The sequence below is a fragment of the Myotis nattereri genome (genome assembly GCF_964212035.1).
Source record: "Myotis nattereri genome assembly, chromosome: 18".
NCBI classification, from domain to species: Eukaryota; Metazoa; Chordata; class Mammalia; order Chiroptera; family Vespertilionidae; genus Myotis; species Myotis nattereri.
Window position 1 is genome coordinate 13,742,800 of NC_138093.1, and position 20,445 is coordinate 13,763,244.

Consider the following 20,445-nt stretch of genomic DNA (forward strand, 5'->3'; position numbering starts at 1 on the left):
TATATTAGCTAACGATGCAAGAACGCAGTACAATTTTCTGTTTTTCTCCTAAGGATCAATCCAGTTTTTTAAATGAAAAAAAAAAAATTTTTTTTTTTTTTTTGTATGAGAGATCCAGGAGATAACCCTCCTGGCTATTTTAATAAAAATTGAGCCCTATTCCCCAAAACAGGATAAACCATTTGCTAAACTCACATTAACCCTACACAACCCTCTTCATTTATTATTAAATATTTAAGGTGTACAACATGGTATAAAGAATGAACATCCATGAACCTGCCATTCAGCTAAAAAAAAAAATCCAGTGGAAACCCTCTGTGCCCCCTTGTCTCCTTGCCTCCCGCCCCGCCATCATGCTGGGGAAATGCGTTTGATGTCTAATGTTCCTGCATATTTCTTCATACTTGTATTACATGTGTTAAGTATATGTAGCAACATATAACTGTTGTATGTCCATGTTGCTGCAAGTAGCTCCAGTTATGCCAACATTTATTTACCTCCCCCCTGTTATAGATATTTAGATTGTTTTCAATTGTTAATACAAATCACGATGTTATGTAGGTTCTCATATATAGCTGTTTTCGTGCATGTGTAAAAGTTCCCTGCAGCAGGAATCAGCAAACTATGCTGATTCAAATGCTTACCACCTGTTTTTGTATGACCTTAGAGCTAAGAATGGTTTTTACATTGTTGAATGGTTTTTCTTTTTGTTGTTGTTTTTTTGTTTTTTTTATATATTTTATTGATTTTTTTACAGAGAGGAAGGGAGAGAGATAGAGAGTTAGAAACATCGATGAGAGAGAAACATCGATCAGTTGCCTCCTGCACATCTCCTACTGGGGATATGCCCGCAACCCAGGTACATGCCCTTGACCGGAATCGAACCTGGGACCTTTCAGTCCACAGGCCGACGCTCTATCCACTGAGCCAAACCGGTTTCGGCTGTTGAATGGTTTTTAAAAATCAAAAGAAGACTAATATTTTGTGACATGTGAAAATTACATGAAAATTAAAGTTAAAGATAAAACTTTATTGAAATAGTCACACTTGTCCTAGCCTGTTTGGCTCAATGGATAGAGCGTTGGCTTGTGGACCAAAGCATCCCAGGTTTGATTCTGATCAGGGCCACGAACCTTGGTTGCAGGCTCCTCCCCAGCCTGGGCCCTGGTCGGGGCTTGTGCAGGAGGCAACCAATCGATGTGTCATCAATGTTTCTCTCAGTCTTCCCCTCTCTCTTCCACTTTCCCTAAAAATCAATGGAAAAATATCCTCGGGCAAGGATTAACAAACAAACAGAAATGGTCACACTCATTTTAAAAAGATATTGTCTACTAGAGGCCTGGTGCATGAAAATTTGTGCACTTGGGCTTGGGGGGGGGGGTTCCCTCAGCCTTGCCTGTGCCCTCTTGCAGTCCAGGAGCCCTCAGGGGATGTCCAACTGATGGCTTAGGCCCGCTCAAATAATTTTTAAAAAGCACAAAACCCTATAACTTGTTAGATCTATATTGTATATTGTCTTAAACTTTTAAACAAATGTGAAAAGATTTCTTTGAATCCTACTCTTTCATTTGGTTTAAATAATGAGCTTAACTATATCTTTGTTGTAGCTTCTTTGTCCCTAACTCAGGGTGGGTACCACTTGGTGTAGTGGTACAGAATACCAATGAAGTTTATCTTTCTTTTGAGAAGGTGCTGGGAATGGGAAAGACTAGGGAAAATAATGAGCTGGTATAATTTTTAAACTTACTTTTTTTTTTAAAGATTTTTTAAAATATATTTTATTGATTTTTTTACAGAGAGGAAGGGTGGGGGTGGGGGGGGGGGACAGAGAACCAGAAACATCGATGAGAGAGAAACATCGATCAGCCGCCTCCTGCACACCCCCCACTGGGGACATGCCCGCAACCAAGGCACACACCCCCGACCAGAATCAAACCTGGGACCCCTCAGTCCACAGGCCGACGCTCTATCCACTGAGCCAAACCAGTCAGGGCTAAACTTACTTTTAAGGTCTCTTTAAAAAATCCAAGAATAAGTCATCTAAAAAACAACAACAAGCTAGACTGACTTTATTGGTCACTAACTTTACTGCCCTCTACTGGAATGTAAACTCCAGGAAGACAGCAGTTTTGTCTATACTTGTCGATGTTCAAGGAATACTCGTTAGTTGAATAAACAAATACATAGAAGACAGTCCATCTGGATGAAACCTCAACATTTATTGAACCACAGCACTTGGATATTTAGAATATTTCATTTGATACTAAACAATACTATATTTGGAATTAGGCAAGATACTCCCTGTTTTCATCTAGGAATTTTATACAGTACAGACATAGTTTGTGATGCTGCTGTCCGTGGTCAATAATAATGATAATGAAAATAGGTAATACTGGTGAGCAAGGGGTGGGCACAGTTCTAAGTGCATTTCATGTATACACTCATTTATTCATGTAATAGTTCAATGAGATAGGTAATATTATTATCATATCTCCATTTTCACCAATGAGGAAACTAAATACAGAAAGCTTAAGAAACTTGCTTAAGGTCATAAAGCCAGTAACCTGCAGAGCAGAGTTTTGAAGCTGAACAGTTGGAATTTTATTATATAAGCCTGGGAGGAGGGATCGTTGAAGTCCTGTAGTTCCCAGTCCTTTAAGTCAAGCTGTGTAATGGAAAGATAACATGAGCTGCTTTTTAAATTTAAAAAATTTCTAGTAGCCACGTCTTAAAATTACTGAGATGTTTGACATTATTTTATGGTACTAAATCTATAGAATGTGGTGTGTATTGTACACTTTTAGCACATCTGAATTTGCTGGTGGCACATTTCAAGTGCTCAGGAGCCATGTGTGGCTACATGGGCCACTGTAGATATTTAGAGTAAGCCACTTAGCCCTTAGAAGAGGGAATCTAAACCTTGAAGGTACATAAACTGCCCAAGTCATGCAATCAGCTGGGTGATTCACTGGTCCAGGTAAAAATTCTTATAATCTTGGAGGCAGTGGGAGTGGTGCCAGTAAATGGTAAATGAGTTTCTAGAACTCGGAAAGATAGACTGGGACCGGGGCAGACCCTTCGAAATACAGGAGTAACATGTAGTCCCCTAAAACCAGGTCCATCTATGCTGTCGCAAAGAGTAAGATTTCCTTCTGTGTTTTGTTTTGTTTTGTTAATCCTCACCTGAGGATATTTTTTCTATTGTTTTTCAGGGAGGGAGGGAGGAGAGATGATAGAAATAGAGATAGAGAGAGAGGTAAAGAGAGAGAGAGAGAGAGAGAGAGACAGACAGACAGACATTGATGTGAGAGACACATTGACTGATTGCTGTTGCAGGAGCCCCAGGGGCAGGGAGGGAACCTGCAACGTTGGTACTTGCCCTTGACTGGGAATGCATGGGCTCTAACCACTGGACACACCGGCCAGGGTGGATTTCCTTCTATTTTTTATGGCCAAGTAGTATTTCATTGTGTAAATGTACCATAGCTTCTTCTTCTTCTCCTTATCATTATTATTATTAACTTTATTATGCTGTCAGTGAGTGTGGGCTCAAGTGGCATAAACTACTTATATTAATCACTTATTTTACAGAAAATAAAGCCACAAAGATAAATTTTCTGTAACATTTACTTACCAATGTGTAGTAAAAGCGTGCGTTTGGAAAAAAAAATGCTTTTGGGAATATTTACTGCTTTGGATTATCTGCTCCAACTATTTTCCTAAAGTAGTGCCAATAGAGTTGACTGTATATAAGATTTTTTAAAAATTACAGGGGATTGTCAAGGGCGGGGGAAAAAAAAGGACACATATGTAATACCCTTTGTAATACTTTAAGCAATAAAACAATTAAAAAAATTATTGAGGTGAAATTCACATATGAAAAGATGTTTACATTCAAATTTTGGAAAGCTATATAGTTTGATTTGGAAATGATGGATGGGCCCTGCACCCTTATTTTTTGTACCCCCAAACCTGAGGAGTGCCTTGCTGTTAATTCCCAGTGCTCAGGGACTGACTTTTTTGTGTTTTTTTAAATTAATGCTGGTTTCTATGGGCTGCAAACTTTTCTCCAGTAGCTGAACGCAGAGATTTCTGGGCGCTTTTAAATTTCTTCTTTCTTCGTCATTTTAAAAGAGCCTACTTGCTTCCTCCGTTGGCCACTATGTGTACTGAGGAACAGACCAGAACATGCCAGGCAAGACGACTGCACATGAGGTTGTTCTTTGTAAAGAACTTGACGGACAAAGGGCACAGGGTTCACTGTTCTCGCCAGCTGAGAGTTTAACTTCCAGAAAGCGCCACTTTAGGGGAACAAGCGAAGTAGTGTGGTGGGCCTGAAAGGCGTCATTGACACGGAACCCGGAGGCTCTTGTGCCACATTGTCTGGTATGCAAGGCCCTTCGGAAACCAGCCCGCAAGATTCCCACACCCCCAACGCCCCCCAAAGCTTAAAAAGATAGTTTTCTTTTTCCTTGGTTATACGGTTTCCTAAGTGGCATTCCTGAAAAGGTGTTTGTTTTTGTTTCTCCTTTGCCTTTGGGTGTCAGTCAGTGAGTTACCCAATCATTCGGCGTACCGGGTGGGAACGCTGGGGCTTGGGCAGTAGGGCGGAAGCAGTGTCCCCCCCGCCAAGATTAGGGGTTCAGCACTAGTGTTTGTTTTCTGAACTGGAAGCTCAGTGCTGCAGCAAAAGGGAGGAGTGGGGTGGACGAAATAAGGCAAATCGGAAGCTGATGATTTCAATCATTACTGATAGTTTCTCCGTTTTCTTTTTTTTTAATTTTTTAAAATATATTTTATTGATTTCTTTTACAGAGAGGAAGGGAGAGGGATAGAGAGCCAGAAACATCGATGAGAGAGAAACATCGATCAGCCGCCTCCTGCACACTCCCCACTGGGGATGTGCCCGCAACCAAGGTACATGCCCTTGACCGGAATCGAACCCGGGACCCTTCAGTCCGCAGGCCGACGCTCTATCCACTGAGCCAAACCGGCCAGGCTTCTCCATTTTCTTGAAATTGATCTGGAGAGATTTCAGTTTATGCTGAGGAATAACTTTCTAGTGGAACAAGATATTGAAAGTTACTAGATGTGTAGCCGGGAAGTGGACTCATTTGTAGACTTCGAGAGAGCTCTTCAGGGAAGACGCCATCATCTGTGGCCTGTTGGTTTGGTCTGGAAGGTCAGGGGCCCGGCAACCTCTTTATCAGCGGTTTTCATTTAAGTAGCAATAGAGCTCCCCTATGTGTCTAGCCTTGAGAGAGGGTGTGGCTGGTGCTCCCAAAACTTTGAGGAGCTCAGAGTCAGAGACCCACAGGCTGCGGAAGGTCCTTAGACGTCAGCACTCTGCCCTTATTCTGCCAGGCGCACGGAGGCCCAGAAAGGTGACTTGCTCAGGGTGACACCGAGAGTGGCAGACTCTCGAGTGCAGGCCAGACCTCTTTTCTCCCAGGGTCGTATTTTTCCATTCGACTGTTGTCGAAAGTGCCTTGTAACTGTTAGAGAACAAATCCAGGCAATACATGATGAAGGGTAAGCTGAGTGATCAATTGCCATTTCATGTGGGAAGAGTTCATTGTTAACTGGAGTTATCTGGAACTGGGACAGATTTTGAAGAATGGGTATGGTGTGAACATTATAAAAGAACCAGAAAAACCCAGTCTCTGTTCTGTGTTGTGGGGGAACATACATGAACAAACTCATGGTCTTCTGTCCAAGTGTGAAGCCTTTACATGTGCTCTCTGTTGGACCATGTGCACCCAGGAAGTCCTCTTGGTGAATATCAAAATAAAAGCCAGGCAGGGGTTGGGAGGTTGGGGGGTTGAAAGGGAAGTGGAGTCCAAGTGATTCACGGCGTTCTGAGTAGGCTTTGAAAGGGCATCACACATGTGAGGATGAGTCTACATTTAGAGCTTTGAGTCTATGACAGGAGGGGCCCTTGTGGAGGTCTTGATGTAAAGAACCCGAGCCTCCCCATGCCTCTTGGCTGCTAGGCTTGGGTTCTTGGCCTTAATATTGGATCTCTTCTCACCCTCTATGCCAGTGGTTCTCAACCTTCCTAATGCCACGACCCTTTAATACAGTGCCTCATGTTGTGGTGACCCCCAACCATAAAATTATTTTCGTTGCTACTTTTTTCATAACTGTAATTTTGCTACTGTTATGAATTGTCATGTAAATATCTGACATGCAGGATGTATTTAGGCGACCCCTGTGAAAGGGTCATTCGACCCCCAAAGGGGTTGTGACCCACAGGTTGAGAACTGCTGCTATGCTTTTACATTTCCTGTCCCTTTTTAGAGGCTTGATGAAAGCAAAAGTAACGATCTTAACCATCTGCCACTTGAATAGGAGATTTATTACTTTCAACAGAAAGGGTGCTTGTTCCAACAGGAGAAGGGTATGCATCATCGAGGAAAGCCTGTGGCAGAGCATATACTCTGGTCACAGCCCTATAGCCAAGTTTGGGAGTGGGGTCCCTAAAGAGCAAGCAGCAAGTGAGAGTTAGACGCCAGAGAGAGCACTGGGAACAGGAAATTCAGTGCTTAGCTGGAGTTTGGAGCAGAGGGCCAGGTGCTGAGGTACCTAGTAAGGAGAGGGAGAAAAGGGACGATGAGGCTAAAGAACCCAGAGGGCTCTGTAAACCATGTTAAAGGAAGCAGACATCAACTCAAGAGCAACGGGGAGCATGCCTATCAAATTTAAGTTTTAGATCACTCTGATTGCAGTGTGGGCATGGATTCTGGGAGAGGGAGGATGAGAAACAGTGGAGTCGGTGAGACTCATTATAGGACTGTGGCAGTAGCTGAAGAGGAAAGGTAGATGGCCTGAACCTGCAGAGGCAGGACCGTGAATCACAATTTTGGCGCTCAGGGTAAACCACTCAAAATTGAATGCTGTAATTCAAGATGTGGCTTGCAAACAGGTGTGAACTGGCGATGTGCCCTCCAATAGCTTCCAATTTAACTAAATATTCCTGATAACCAGGTGTAATTCTTCCTTCCTTTCTCTCTCTCTCTCTCTTTTCTTTCTTTCTTTCTTTCTTTCTTTCTTTCTTTCTTTCTTTCTTTTCCTTCCTTCCTTCCTTCCTTCCTTTCTTTTCTTCTTCTTCTTCTTCTTCTTCTTCTTCTTCTTCTTCTTCTTCTTCTTCTTCTGTAAATCCTCATGGGAGGATATTTTTCCATTGATTTTTATTTACTTTTATTTTATATTAAAATATTTTTATTGATTTCAGAGAGGAAGAGAGAGGGAGAGGGAGAGAGAGAGAGAGAGAGAGAGAGAGAAACATCAACGATGAGAGAATCATTGATCGGCTGCCTCCTGCATGCCTTACACTGGGGATCAAGCCTGCAACCCAGGCATGTGCCCTGGCCAGGAATTGAATCTTGACCTCCTGGTTCATAAGTGGAAGCTCAACCACTGAGCTGCTCCATTGATTTTAGAGAGAGTGGAAAGGAGAGAGGGAGGGGAGAGCGAGAGGGATAGGGAGAGAGAGAGAGAAAGAGAGAGAGAGAACAATCATAGATTGGCTGCCTCCTGCACGCACCCAACCTGGGATCTAGCCCACAACCTGGGCATGTGCCCTGATGGGGAATTGAACCAGTGACCTTTCAGTGCATGGGACAACGCTCAACCAACTGAGCCACACTGGCCAGGGCAAGGAAAACTTTTGAGAGAAAAAGATTTTAAGGTTGTTTTTTAATTGAAAGAGTAATACTTGTCATGATAAAATTCAAACAGCACTAAAGATATATAATGAAAAGTATGTCTCATTAGCCAGATTCAAACACTTCTAATATTTCCTGTGTGTTCTTCTAGAAATTTTTTGTAAATTTAAGTTTAAATTTAATTATTTTACTAAAATAAGTGTTAACATATTTAATACTTTTATTTTTATAAATGGGAACACACTGTATGCCCTGCTCTTCCCTTTCACTTAACATTATATTTTGGCAGTCTTGCTACACCTACTTTATTCTTTTTAATGATAGCTTAATAGTCCATTAAATGAATGTGTTATAATAATTTATTTAAATTAGTTTCCAAACTGATGGACATTGGGGCTGTTTCCAATTTCTGGTACTTGAATTAGATTTTTAAATAAGAGAAGAAACATAAATTAATTAAGAAAGAATTCTCGGTGATAAAAAAAAAAAGGTTTATACATAAACAGGGACCCCTGGTGATCAAGGAACTACTTACTCTTGACTTGCCTAAGTCTTAGGGTGACCGTATTTATGAGGGTGGAAATGGGAGAGTAATGGGTGTTTCTGCAGACCTTTAAGTCTGTGTAGAATTGGGATGTGACTTAAGAATGGGGTATTTCTAACAGGGATGGACTGAAGCTGGCCATAACACCTTCTTCACCAATTAAAGATATTTCTGGGGAGGATGCTCCACAGCTGTGAACACTGGCGATGCTCCCTGCCATAGAAATGCCTTCTTGCCCATCCACGGTTGTCACTCCATTGTGTCCTCGATCGACTTGCTGTCTTATGCCGTATTCAGAGACATGGGGTATTTGTAAAAGCCAGAATATAATAGGTTCAATGGCTTGAATAGGAAGTTGTGCCAGGGAGGAATGAGAAATGGGCCGTTTGTGTAAGGCTCCCACCCACTAGTTCCTCCTTTTCCTTAAAACACACTTTGTCCTCCCCCATGGATGTTGAAAGAGTGTTTCAAATGCAGGCATTTGCCAGTTGCATGATCTCGGGACAGTCTCCACATGCCCAAGTTTCAGTTCCCCCATCAGTAAAACAGGCATACTGACTCCTGGTTGGTGGAAGTGTGGGGAAGATTTAATAAACCAATGCCTGTGAAAGGGCCTGTGTTTCATTTTGCTTCTTCCCCAGGCCTTGCTGGAATGGAGTTTGTAAGGCAATATGGGATCCAGCCCAAGGCAGTGAGGCATATTCTGTTCTCTCTTGGATGTGCCTGCCAGTGTCAGCCTCCCATAGCCTCAGCCTGTGTGCTTGATTGGAACCAGTCCTGAGAGTTCATCCCTTTAGGAAAATCTTACCAAGTTTCTTTACATTTGTCCAGGACCTGATGGCTCACAAAGAGACCTTAGCAACAACGAGCGAATGTGAGCCTCCCAGCAAACCATCTTGGGTAAGAAAAGCATGTTTCATTCCCATGTAACAGATGGCATAACTGAGGCTCAGAGTGATCGATATGCAGAGACTCAGAGAAGGCCTATAGATAATACCTAGCAGAGGGCAGGAATAGACCCCTCTAGACCACTGCAGGACTGATGAGCTGAGAGGTTGCTCCCCTGACCTCAATCTGTGTAGGCCTGGAAGTCTTGAGTCTGTTTCCCCAATCATATTTCACGTTCTAATAAAATGCATGTCGCTTTAAATCAGTGGTTCTCAACCTTCTGGCCCTTTAAATACAGTTCCTCATGTTGTGACCCAACCATAAAATTATTTTCGTTGATACTTCATAAATGTAATGTTGCTACTGTTATGAATCATAATGTAAATATCTGATATACAGGGTGGTCTTAGGTGACCCCTGTGAAAGGGTCGTTTGACCGCCAAAGGGGTCGCAACCCACAGGTTGAGAACCGCTGCTTTAAATGTATATATCTTTTTATTGGTTTCAGAGAGGAAGGGAGAGGGAGAGAGAGGTAGAAACATCAATGATAAGAGAATCATTGAATGGCTGCCTCCTGCACGCCCCCTACTGAGGATTGAACCCGCACGCAACCCAGCATGTGCCCTCGACCGGAATCAAACCCGGGACCCTTCAGTCCGCAGGCCAGCACTCTATTCATTGAGCCAAACCAGCTAGGGCTCAATGCCTTTTTAAACTTCCATACTATTATTATGCATTTGTTATGATTTTATTGTGCTGTGTAATTCTCTGTTTTGAAAATTCAACTTAGATAACCTTGTGTAGACATTCATTAGGAAATGTTTATTGAGTACCCTTATAAACTGCTCACCATCTAGTTGGGAGAAAGGCAAGTGAACAAATGTTTACAAAGACAAATATTCAATTTTTTGTTCAAATTTGCAAATTTGGATACTTAATGATGACATGATGACACCTTTTACTCAAAAGTTAGTAAATCATGATGACGCTTGTAAAAAAATGGGAGAAAGAAGCCACACATACATGTGTGTAACTCCCGCCCCCCACATCAGTAAATCATTGCATTTTACATTCCTATGAATAACTGAGATTTCCTTGGCATGTTAATCTGTAGGAAATTATAGGCTACAGTGTTGGAGTAGATCATCAGAAAATGTCAAGTAGGCTACAGTGTTATATTACTTTGATGTCACTGCTGGGCATTGCTTTGGTCTTTTCCTTATTAACAGATAGTCACTAGATCGTATTTCAACATGATGTTAAAAAAAGAAGAGAATTTGTAATCATTTCCTTTGTAAACAGCACATTTCTTGTTTGATAATAAGAATTTTGCTTCCTTCTGTCCTCTTGCTTTTTTGAGGCCATAATTGGTTGTTGGTCTACTCAACCTTCTCCATTCCACAGGGTGATCTGTGACCTGAAGCAGCCTGGAAAACTTTGAGAACAAAGATTAAACAGTGTGCCAAGGGCACTAGATTTGGAACTTAAAGAAAGAATAAAACTCCCCTGTATAGTGAAGAATTAACTTTACCCAAAGAGAGATTTGGCCGTTGCCCTCAGCTGCTGGAAGGTGATCTCTAGGCCCCGAAAATGTCCTATCTGACAAGAGTATCTTTGTTTGCCTGGTGGGGTCTGGCCATTGGACAGTGTAACAATGTGACGTATGATAGGGAACATGCCATATCAGTTCCGACCTCCACTGGAACTGGAGGCCATCTGGGACCTGAACTTGGGTCTGGTGTCTGAAGTGAGGACAGCCTTGTGGAGGACTGTGCCCTTGGCCTAACTCTGGCAGTTGGTGTCAGACATCACGGCATTTCTCAAAACCCGAATTTGGATTAAGATCTTGGCACTTTCTAGCTTGGTTACTTCTCTCTGCTTCAATTTTTTATCCTTAATTTGGGGGTCATTGTTCAGATAAAAAGACAAACAAATAATGTGTGTAGAAACTATTAATAGCAAATAAGAATATGCTATTTAAAAACTGTAACGGGCCATCAAAATATATTAATATTATTACGACAGAACTAATTGGTAGGCGGAGGTGTGAGTAGGTTAGGTAATCATATTTAATCACTCATTACACAAAAATTATCGAGTTTGTATTATGGACTGAGTGCTGAGGAGATAATAGCGAACAAGTCAAGACCCGGCCCCTGTGGGGCTGATATTTTACTTAGGGAGAGAGAGAATAAAAAGGCAACCGAGTCCAGTAATTAGGCTGGTAATTGTTGTGAGGAAACCGAATAGAGTGATGTGGTCGGAAGCAAACCCATGGAAGGGGAGCTCCTTAAGACAGAGTGATCAGTAAAGAGCTCGCAGAGGAGCTGACATTTGAGTAAATGTTTTAAGGAAGAGAATTAGAGTGTATTTTAGGCAGCAAGGCACAGGCCCTGAGGTGGGAGAGGTTGGTGTGTTTGAAGAACAGGAAGGAGGTGTCTGTGGCTGCATCAGCACAACAGAAGGTGCGTGGGTCAGACGATGAAGGGCCTTATTTACTAGGGAAAGGAGTTTGGCGTTTTATTTCAAGAGGGACGTGAAACTTGGACGGTTTTCAGTAGGCAAGTGACATGAGGTGCTGTAAGAAGACATCCCAGTGCTGCGTGGGGAAGAGAAGGTGGGAGAGAGGTCAACAGGAGACTGCAGACGATTCCCATGGGGGCCTGGCAGAGGAGAGACCAAGAAATGGTCAGGTTCCAGATATACTTTCAAGGTAGAGCCCAAGAGACTTGCCGATGGGTTAGATATTGGCGCTGGGGAGGGCGAGAGGAAGAAAGGTGTGTCAGTTGGGTCCTCTGGGAAGCAGGTGTTGCGGAGTCAGGCGTGTGAGAGGTGTAAGAGGGGGTAACGCCTGTGAAAGGAAAGGGGAGAGGAAGCAGGAATGGGCAGGGAGAGCCTCAGCTTGAAATGCAGATACCATCTTGGGCAAACCATTGGGAAACTCCAGAGCAAAGGAGTCTCATGAGAAGAGTTCCTATTGGGCAGAAATAGCCAGGCCCTCGTGACCCCTCACTCTGCTCTCAGTCATTGGCTGAGAAACGGAGACAGTCCTGAAGGTGCTAACAGCTGGAGGCTGACAGCTCCCTGCAGTTCTTGCAGCTGATGAGCAAGTTCTTTCTTGAAGACAGACCAAGTGGGGCAGCTCCCTGACTACTATAGCCACCCCTGTACCTATAGCAGATCCACCATGTGGATCCACTTCTCCGTACACGTGTGAGGGGTAGCTCCTCCAGGATTCCAGTGCTCGCTCTCTGTAGGGACTTAGAGAGGTCCAGAAATTACCACAGGCTGTGCTGTGCTTGGTCTTGGCTGCACCTGGTAACCATTATCTGCTCCATTACCTGCTCTAAATTCCACTCTCCCCTCTGCTAGAGATGATTCCACTGTCATCTCTGCTGGTCCTAATGGCTTACCTGGTGGTGTGACCCAAACCCTTATTCTTTTTTCTTTTTTTTTCCCCCTGCAAAAAGCGTTATTGTTTCATTTGGTCCAATGCATGGGAGAGGCTTCAGGTGGTTAACAGAATGGCGGGTCCGGGGGAGGCGCAGGGAAGCCAGGCCCCGGGGGAGGCAGCGGGCCCCTCACCGGCCTCCGGGCTCCAGAGGCGCCTGGCGGTGCCGGAGGGGGGCCTTTGGGAGAGACACTCGCCCGGCCCAGCCCGGGGCGCAGGTGGCGGGGAGGCAGGTGGCGGGGAGGCAGGTGGCGGGAGGCAGGTGGCGGGGAGGCAGGTGGCGGGGCGCAGGTGGCGGGAGGCAGGTGGCGGGGAGGCAGGTGGCGGGGCGCAGGTGGCGGGGCGCAGGTGGCGGGAGGCAGGTGGCGGGGAGGCAGGTGGCGGGAGGCAGGTGGCGGGGCGCAGGTGGCGGGGCGCAGGTGGCGGGGAGGCAGGTGGCGGGGAGGCAGGTGGCGGGGAGGCAGGTGGCAGGGAGGCAGGTGGCGGGGAGGCAGGTGGCGGGGAGGCAGGTGGCGGGGCGCAGGTGGCGGGGAGGCAGGTGGCGGGGAGGCAGGTGGCGGGGAGGCAGGTGGCGGGAGGCAGGTGGCGGGGAGGCAGGTGGCGGGGCGCAGGTGGCGGGGAGGCAGGTGGCGGGGAGGCAGGTGGCGGGGAGGCAGGTGGCGGGGAGGCAGGTGGCGGGGAGGCAGGTGGCGGGGAGGCAGGTGGCGGGAGGCAGGTGGCGGGGAGGCAGGTGGCGGGGAGGCAGGTGGCGGGGAGGCAGGTGGCGGGGAGGCAGGTGGCGGGGAGGCAGGTGGCGGGGAGGCAGGTGGGGCCCGGCGTCTTGATGAGCGTCGCCTCCGCCCCCGGAAGCGGTTCTGCAGGAGCCGGAGCGGAGAGTCTGCGGGGAGCGCGGGGCCTGCGGGCCCAGAAGGGCCGGGCTCAGCTCCTCTCCGAGGCCGGGGCGGCTCGCATGGCGCCCTGAGCTGTGCCCACTCCTCTCGGGGCGGCGTCAGCTCGTCCTGGAGGAGAAGGCGCCCCGCGCTGGCTTCACAGCTTAAGACGCCGGGCGCCCTCGTGCTTCTCCACCAACTCGAGGAAGACGCGGCCGCGCCCTCCGGAGCCACCTCGTCCGGACAGAGGTGGGTGCGGGGCGCAGGTGCAGGCCGGCCGGGCGGTCGAAGGTCGACGGCAGCCTCCAGCCGGTGGAACAATTCTGATGAATTTGGGGGCTCATGGTTGTTCGGCAATAGGAGTGAAGGTAGAAAAAAACAGTGTGCTGGCTGGTCTCGGAGGTAGTTCTGAAGGTGATTCTGAAGGTGGTTCTGACTGGAAAGACAAGGATGGTCGGAGGCTGGAAGAAGGGGCATCCCTGGGTCTGTTCCGTCCAACACTGTTGAAACAAGAGACAGACCCGGGACCACCCAGGCACCGTCCAAACCCTTACTCTTGAGGAGGTCTGACCCCTGAGAACCCCACCCATTCCAGGCTGGGGCGCGCTTGCCATTCACGTCACAATTGGGCAACAGAGTGCCAAGAGGTGGCCAAATGAATGACCCGAGTTCCACGCATATCCCTGCCCTATTGTGTCGCAATTCTACCTCCTTTTGCTGACCAGGCTCAGTGTCCCTGCCGCAGGCCCTGCTCACAGTGGAAAGCTTGCATGTCACGCTGTCTGTGGGCTGGAGCAGTGTCCTAGGTGTGGCACACGGTGTCTCCGGAACAGAGAGGCCCAGCAGACATGGTGTCTACTTCTTTGTGGATGCAGCAACTTGTCTTTTCTTTAAGGGGATGTCCTAGCACACCCCTGGCCACTGGACCCAAAAATTTTACTGAAGGAGCAGCTCCCCGAATCTTCATAGAGTTTTATCCCACCTTCTTGAGTGCATGTGTCTTACCAAGGCTTCCAGGTGCCGGTCACCTCTTGCTCTTTCTCCCCAATCAGTATAATGTCGTCGATGCAATGGGTCACAGTGATGTTCTGTGTGATGTCCAGATGGTCTAAATCAGTGGTCGCCAACCTTCCGGACCTCACGGACCAGCAGTGGTCCGAGGACCAGTGGTTGGCGACCGCTGGTCTGAATCTTTTCTGAATGTATCATGACATAGATTGGGAGAGTTATTGGAGCCTGGGGAAAAGCTAAATGCTGTTGTTCCGTTCACGTGAATGCTGTTTCTAGAGCCTCTTTTCTGACTGGAGTAAAGAAGAATTCATTGGCCACATGTCGTGTACAGTACTTGAAGTCATATCTATATGTTCTAGCAATGAGATCACCTCTCACTGAGCTGACAATAACCAGCAATCCTTCTCCAGGATCCATCTGTTTTCTGCAGGGGCCACACTGGTGAATTAAACAGATGAATGATAGAGTCCACTATCCCTGCATCCTTGAGATCTTTAAGGGTGGCGTTGATTTCTGTCTTCCCTCCAAAATAGGATATCATCTTTTTATTTACCATCTTGTCTGGGAGTTAGGGGAGTGGAGAGAGAGGCACAATTTCATAGGCATCGAAATGACCTTCCCTACTTGCTAGCTCTTACCACATAAACCAATGACCCAATGTGGGGCCTTTCCTAACTACAAAATATATTATACATCCCAGTTACACATTCAGGGGCTGGGGCAGTGACTACCAGGTGGGGCCGTGGACCCAGTGGATCTACTTTAAGAGGGATTACAGCCAAGACTCCATTTTGACCTGGCTTATATCTTATATCCCATCCTAGTGGGGGTCCACAGTGACATTTCAGGTCTCTGAACTCAGTGTCATTTCAGATCCAGTGTCCTACTGGCTGTTCCTCTCCCCTAGTTTACAGTCACCAAGTAAATGGCTGTGAGTCCCCGTGGGAGAAAGACTGGTGGAATTAATACAGTATATCCTTGGTGAGGTAGTGCAGGGTCCTTCCTTCGGGGACTCAGCCACGGTTTTATTCAATATATTTTAGATCTGAAAACAATCTCAGGTCTAGAACTGGGCAAGGGATCATGAGTTTTTAAAAAGTGTTAAAATATTTTATTTTTAACTGGTAAAAAACACACAAAATTGATCACCTATAACCATTTTTAAATGTGCAGTTCAGTAGTGTTAAGTATATTCACAATGTTGTGCATCCCAGCTTCAGAAATTTTTATGAATTTCACTATAAATATATCATATAAGTGGAAATATACAGTATTTGTCTTTTTGTGACTGGCCCACTTCCCCTAACATAATGTCTACAAGGTTCATTCATCTGTAGTATATAACAGGATCTCCTACCTTTTTAAGGCTGAATAATATTTCATTGTATATGTTCCATATTTTGTTTATACATTCATCCTTTATTGGGGACTGGAGTTCTTCCACTTCTGATCCATTGTGGATAATGCTGCTATGAACATGGGTGTGCAAGTATCTCTTCAAGATCCTGCTTTCAGTTCTCTTCGAAATATGCCAGGAGTGGGATTACTGCATCATGTGATAATTCTGCTTTTATAAGGAGCTGCCATATTGTTTTTTAAAGTGGCTGCACCATTTTACATTCCCACGAACAGTAGGATTCCAATTTCTCCACATCAAGGAATATAATCAAGTGCTCAGCCTCCTACTCATCCAGTCTTGCATTCTTTTGATTATATATCAAACTACGCTCTCATGTGCTGCCCATTTATTTTATTCCTCGGGACATTGTGTTCTATTAACCAGCTCAGATCTCTGTGGGTCAAGCTCCCTTGGCTGGCCCTTCAACCAGGCTGGTCATTAAGATAATTCGACTCTTAGCTCCTATTATGCTGCCTTCTCTCAGTTGATGGTGATGAGTGCTCTGAACAATTCTAGCTCTGTGATTACCTCTCCTGCCTTCATCCCTGGCTTGAAGAGGTGAGCCACCTCTGAACTTAGTGATATTGTTATTGATTTCCGAGAGAAAGGGAGAGGGGGGAGAGAGAGAGAAATATCAGTGATGAGAGAGAGAATCATTGATTGGCTGCCACCTGCACAGCCCCACTGGGGATCAAGCCTACAACCTGGGCATATGCCCTGACTGGGTTTCGAACTGTGACCTCCTGGTTCGTAGGTAGATGCTCAGCCACTGAGCCACTCCAGTCTGGCACCCCTGTCACTTTTTAGGGAGGAGCCTTTGCATTGTCTTTCCTGGGGGCAGGTGTTGCTAGCTCTTAATGGGGAAGGGGGGCCATTTTTGTATGGAAAACCAAAATCATCAGGGACACCCACAATCCAAGGTTGCCAGATGTCCTATGCCATGCATTAGGGTTCCAGTCTAGGTTTTCTCAACCAATGCCCCGACCTTGGCATAACAGATCTCCCTTGGCTGAAGGTCCCAGCTACCTGCCTCAGGTGACAGTCTTTGAAGCTCTGCAACTGTATTAATTTCTGAGTTGGATCTTCATCATGTACTGCTTTCCTACTGCAGGAGCTAAGGACCTCTTTGTAAGCTCCCAAGTAAGCCTCTGGCTTTCACACTCAGTTTCAATTGTTTGGTAAATTGTTTGGTAACTGCTTTTCCTTCTCTCTCTGGAAAATGCCAGTGCAGTTTAGCAGCAATCAGCCAACTCCATTGTCCTTGAATGAGTTGTTCCCCTGTACTTTCCAAATGCCCGAATAATTCACTGGCCAGGGTGGGCCTCTCCATCAGCTCATTCTCCTAAGTTACCACCTGGTGAAAAGTTTTTTGGCTGGGGACCATTTCTATCTCTCTATTATTTTTCCTTCTGAGTTTGTAAATTGAATGGTTCCTTCTTTAGTTCCTTTCTCTTGCAGTACCTTATCCTTTACAGCTAAGAAAAACTTATTGGTACTTTCAACATTCCGCCTGGAAATCTCCTTGACCACCTCCAACAAGTTCATTAGATACTTTTTCTATTCTCCAAGTACCACAGGTAATGGTTTCATTCCCCCACTACGTAATACAGTGACTCTTTCTCCAACAATTTCCTCCCTGCTCGTCCAGCCTCAACTAATAGTCTCCTTGCTCCTTGGTGGTCCCAATGCCAATGTCATGTGCTTTATGGCAATATCCCATTTCCATGTACCAATGATGGTTTCTTCATGTCTCACAATTCTGTGGATTTATTGGATGGCTGGTCGTCTTGTCTGTTGTGCTGCATTCAACTTGTGTTTGCCTGGAGGCTTGGATGTTGGGGTAGTTCCATGTGGTTTCAGGGTCTCTTTCCCCACGTTGACTCACATCCTCACGGATGTCAGTTCAGGCTCTGACATGCAGCTGGATTTTAAGCTGGTCAGCGAGGAAACTGCAAGGCCTCTTAGGGCCTCAGCTCCAGAACTTCCACAATGGCCTGTTCTATTGGTCAAAGCAAGTCCAGTTTCCAACGGTGGTTGGAGAAATAACAATGCCTTTCAAGTGGGAGGAGCAGTAAACTCACATTGGAAAAGAGCATGCAGGGAGGTTGATTCATTGGGGACCATGATTTAAGGGTCCACCTTACTGTGTTAAGTTGAAGATGCTTGCTAAATACCCAGGTAGAGATGTCAAATAGACACTTGGCTCTGACTTGATCCCAGAGTGGGGTTCAGGCCAAGGAAGTAAGTTTGGGAGTCATCAACATATAGGCCTAATGCTTATGTGGATCTTCCTGCCCTCCAGGTTCCCGATTCCTACCTAAGTCTGGGCTGTGGATGAGGCCGAGTGCTTGCAGCCTCTGCAGCCAGAGCTGGGTGGAGGCTGGGGGAAGAAGAACGTCATGTTCTTGCGGTGGCTCCACTTCCCCATTTGGGCATAGAGCATTCCACTAGCCCTCTCCCCTGCCTCCCATCTCCATACAGCCACAGACTGAGGGATGAGATGGGGACAACTGGCCTGCACGCGGAAGACGTAGGACGGGAAACCATTCTCTGCCTTATTTCACCACCTAACAAAGAAACCCAGAAAAATGGACTCCGAGGCACATGGCCCTATTTCACTTTCTTTTCATTGTGTTTCATTTGCTGCTGGGTAGGACAGCTTTGCAAAAGCAACCAGATTCCCATTGCTACCAGTTCCAACCATTTCCTCTCACTACGAGACAGTTATTTGAGCACCACCCCAAAGTGTCTGACAGTACTTTGTTACCCAAACCCTAGTTTACAGTTTTCTGTATTTCTTGGGAGGAAGGGGTCATTTGCTGTCATGGTTTTAATATCTGGAAGAAGGAAAAACAAGAATGAAGTTTAATCTAGTATTTCTGAAAGAAAGGTGATTTCAGAACTCTTCCAAACCAGCAGGAAAGACAGGGGAGATAGTCCCAACTTGTCCAAAGAAAGAAGCAAAGAGGAGGAAGGATTAGGAGTTGGAGACTGATGCAGATCAAGAGTTCTAGTCTTTATGAAAATGGAAAGTGTCTATGTCCCTCATTTTTGTAGCTGCACCAACCTTTACCCTCCTAATGGCCCAGGAAGAGCTGGGAGTCTGTATTCCCCAAGAGTTCCCCAACCTTAACACAGCTCTCCCACAGTTATTAATTCTCCAAGATCCTATTTTTAAACTGGTCCTGCTAATTTTTGCATTCTCTCCGTGCAGGCAAGGAAACCCAGGGTTGGGCTGGGGTTGGGGTTCGGCATGCACAGGAGTTTCTGGCTCCATCTCTCCGTCCCTGGTTGAGCTGGGTTGCACTAATTGACCTCGAGGGTCTCCGCTGTGCTAAGTTGGGTGTTTGTTAGATCTCGTTAAGCTGGTAATTAGTGCAGAGAATCTAGGTCAGAGGGAACTGGTTGGAGTGATGGTCTCAAGGGGCAAAAATACAGGCAGGGAATAGCAAACAGGTTCCACATTCTGTGGGTGGGGTGAGCCAGGGACAGGGAAGGGTGGGACTGGTGTCATGCACTCAGACAAATAGACACATGCAGAAAGGCATTCAAATGTGTGTGTGTGTGTGTGTGTGTGTGTGTGTGTGTGGTGTGTTCCCTCCCGTATTTACTCGGGTTGCTTTCCAATCTCTCCATATATGGTGTGGCTCTAGACCGAGCTGGGGATTGGCTGCTGTTGTTGGGAGACCGGGAGGTAGGAAGAAAGCAGAGAAAGAAATGAACCAGGCAAAGGAAGGGGGTGAGAGGAGGGAGGCAGCTGGAGCCGAGACCTGAGGATGCAGAGTGGGGCTGGGTCTGCTTGCCTGTGAGGTTTAGAAAAAGGAGAGGGTCTTTGGGACTGGATTTTTTTTGTGGGGGAGAATGAGGCAAAATTTACTGCTGGAGAGGGGCTGGAGAGGGGTCAGAGCTCTAGGCTTAGCACAGCTTGGCTCCTGAAGGCTGGAGCAGGAGTTAGAGAAACTCGTTGGGCCTCCCCTGCTTTTCTTTTCACCCTAAACAACCCATAACAATGCTGTGGAAATAGGGAAATCGCATGCAAATTGACTCATCAGTTTTCCAGAGCAACACCTCAGGCAGTCTTCCTGATGGAGCAAGGCCTGGACTGTTCCCCAGACCTGTATCTGTTCCCCCAACCACCTCCTTAACAATTTAAAGAGGAAGAACAAGAAAAGTCGAGGAAATGCCACTGCAATCTGAAATGGCATGTAGTTCTTTCCCTGTCTCTACCTCTCACTCCTCTTGAACTCTGTGTCCTGGATTTCCTCATCGCCCCATCCTAGGGCCCCCCAAAAGGTTTTCCCTTTTCCAGTTCAACTGTGTAAGAATAGAATGTAACAAAGTTGTTGGGAGGAAGCGGGGGGGGGGGGGGGGAGAGAAAGAATAAATATTCATCCTGAAAAATGTCTACTGGCAACTGTATAGTAAGCAAGTTGCCCACATCCCCCCCGCCCCCATCTACCCATTTACCCCAGAATATGGTGACAGGAGGAAGTAAGGAAACCACTGCAGGTAAAGACATTGGAGTGAGGAAGCAGAGGTGCTGGGTGTGTGTGTGTGTGTGAGGGGGGCTGGGGGGGAGGCGGGGCTAGAGTGACAGCATTATCATCCCAGTCAGA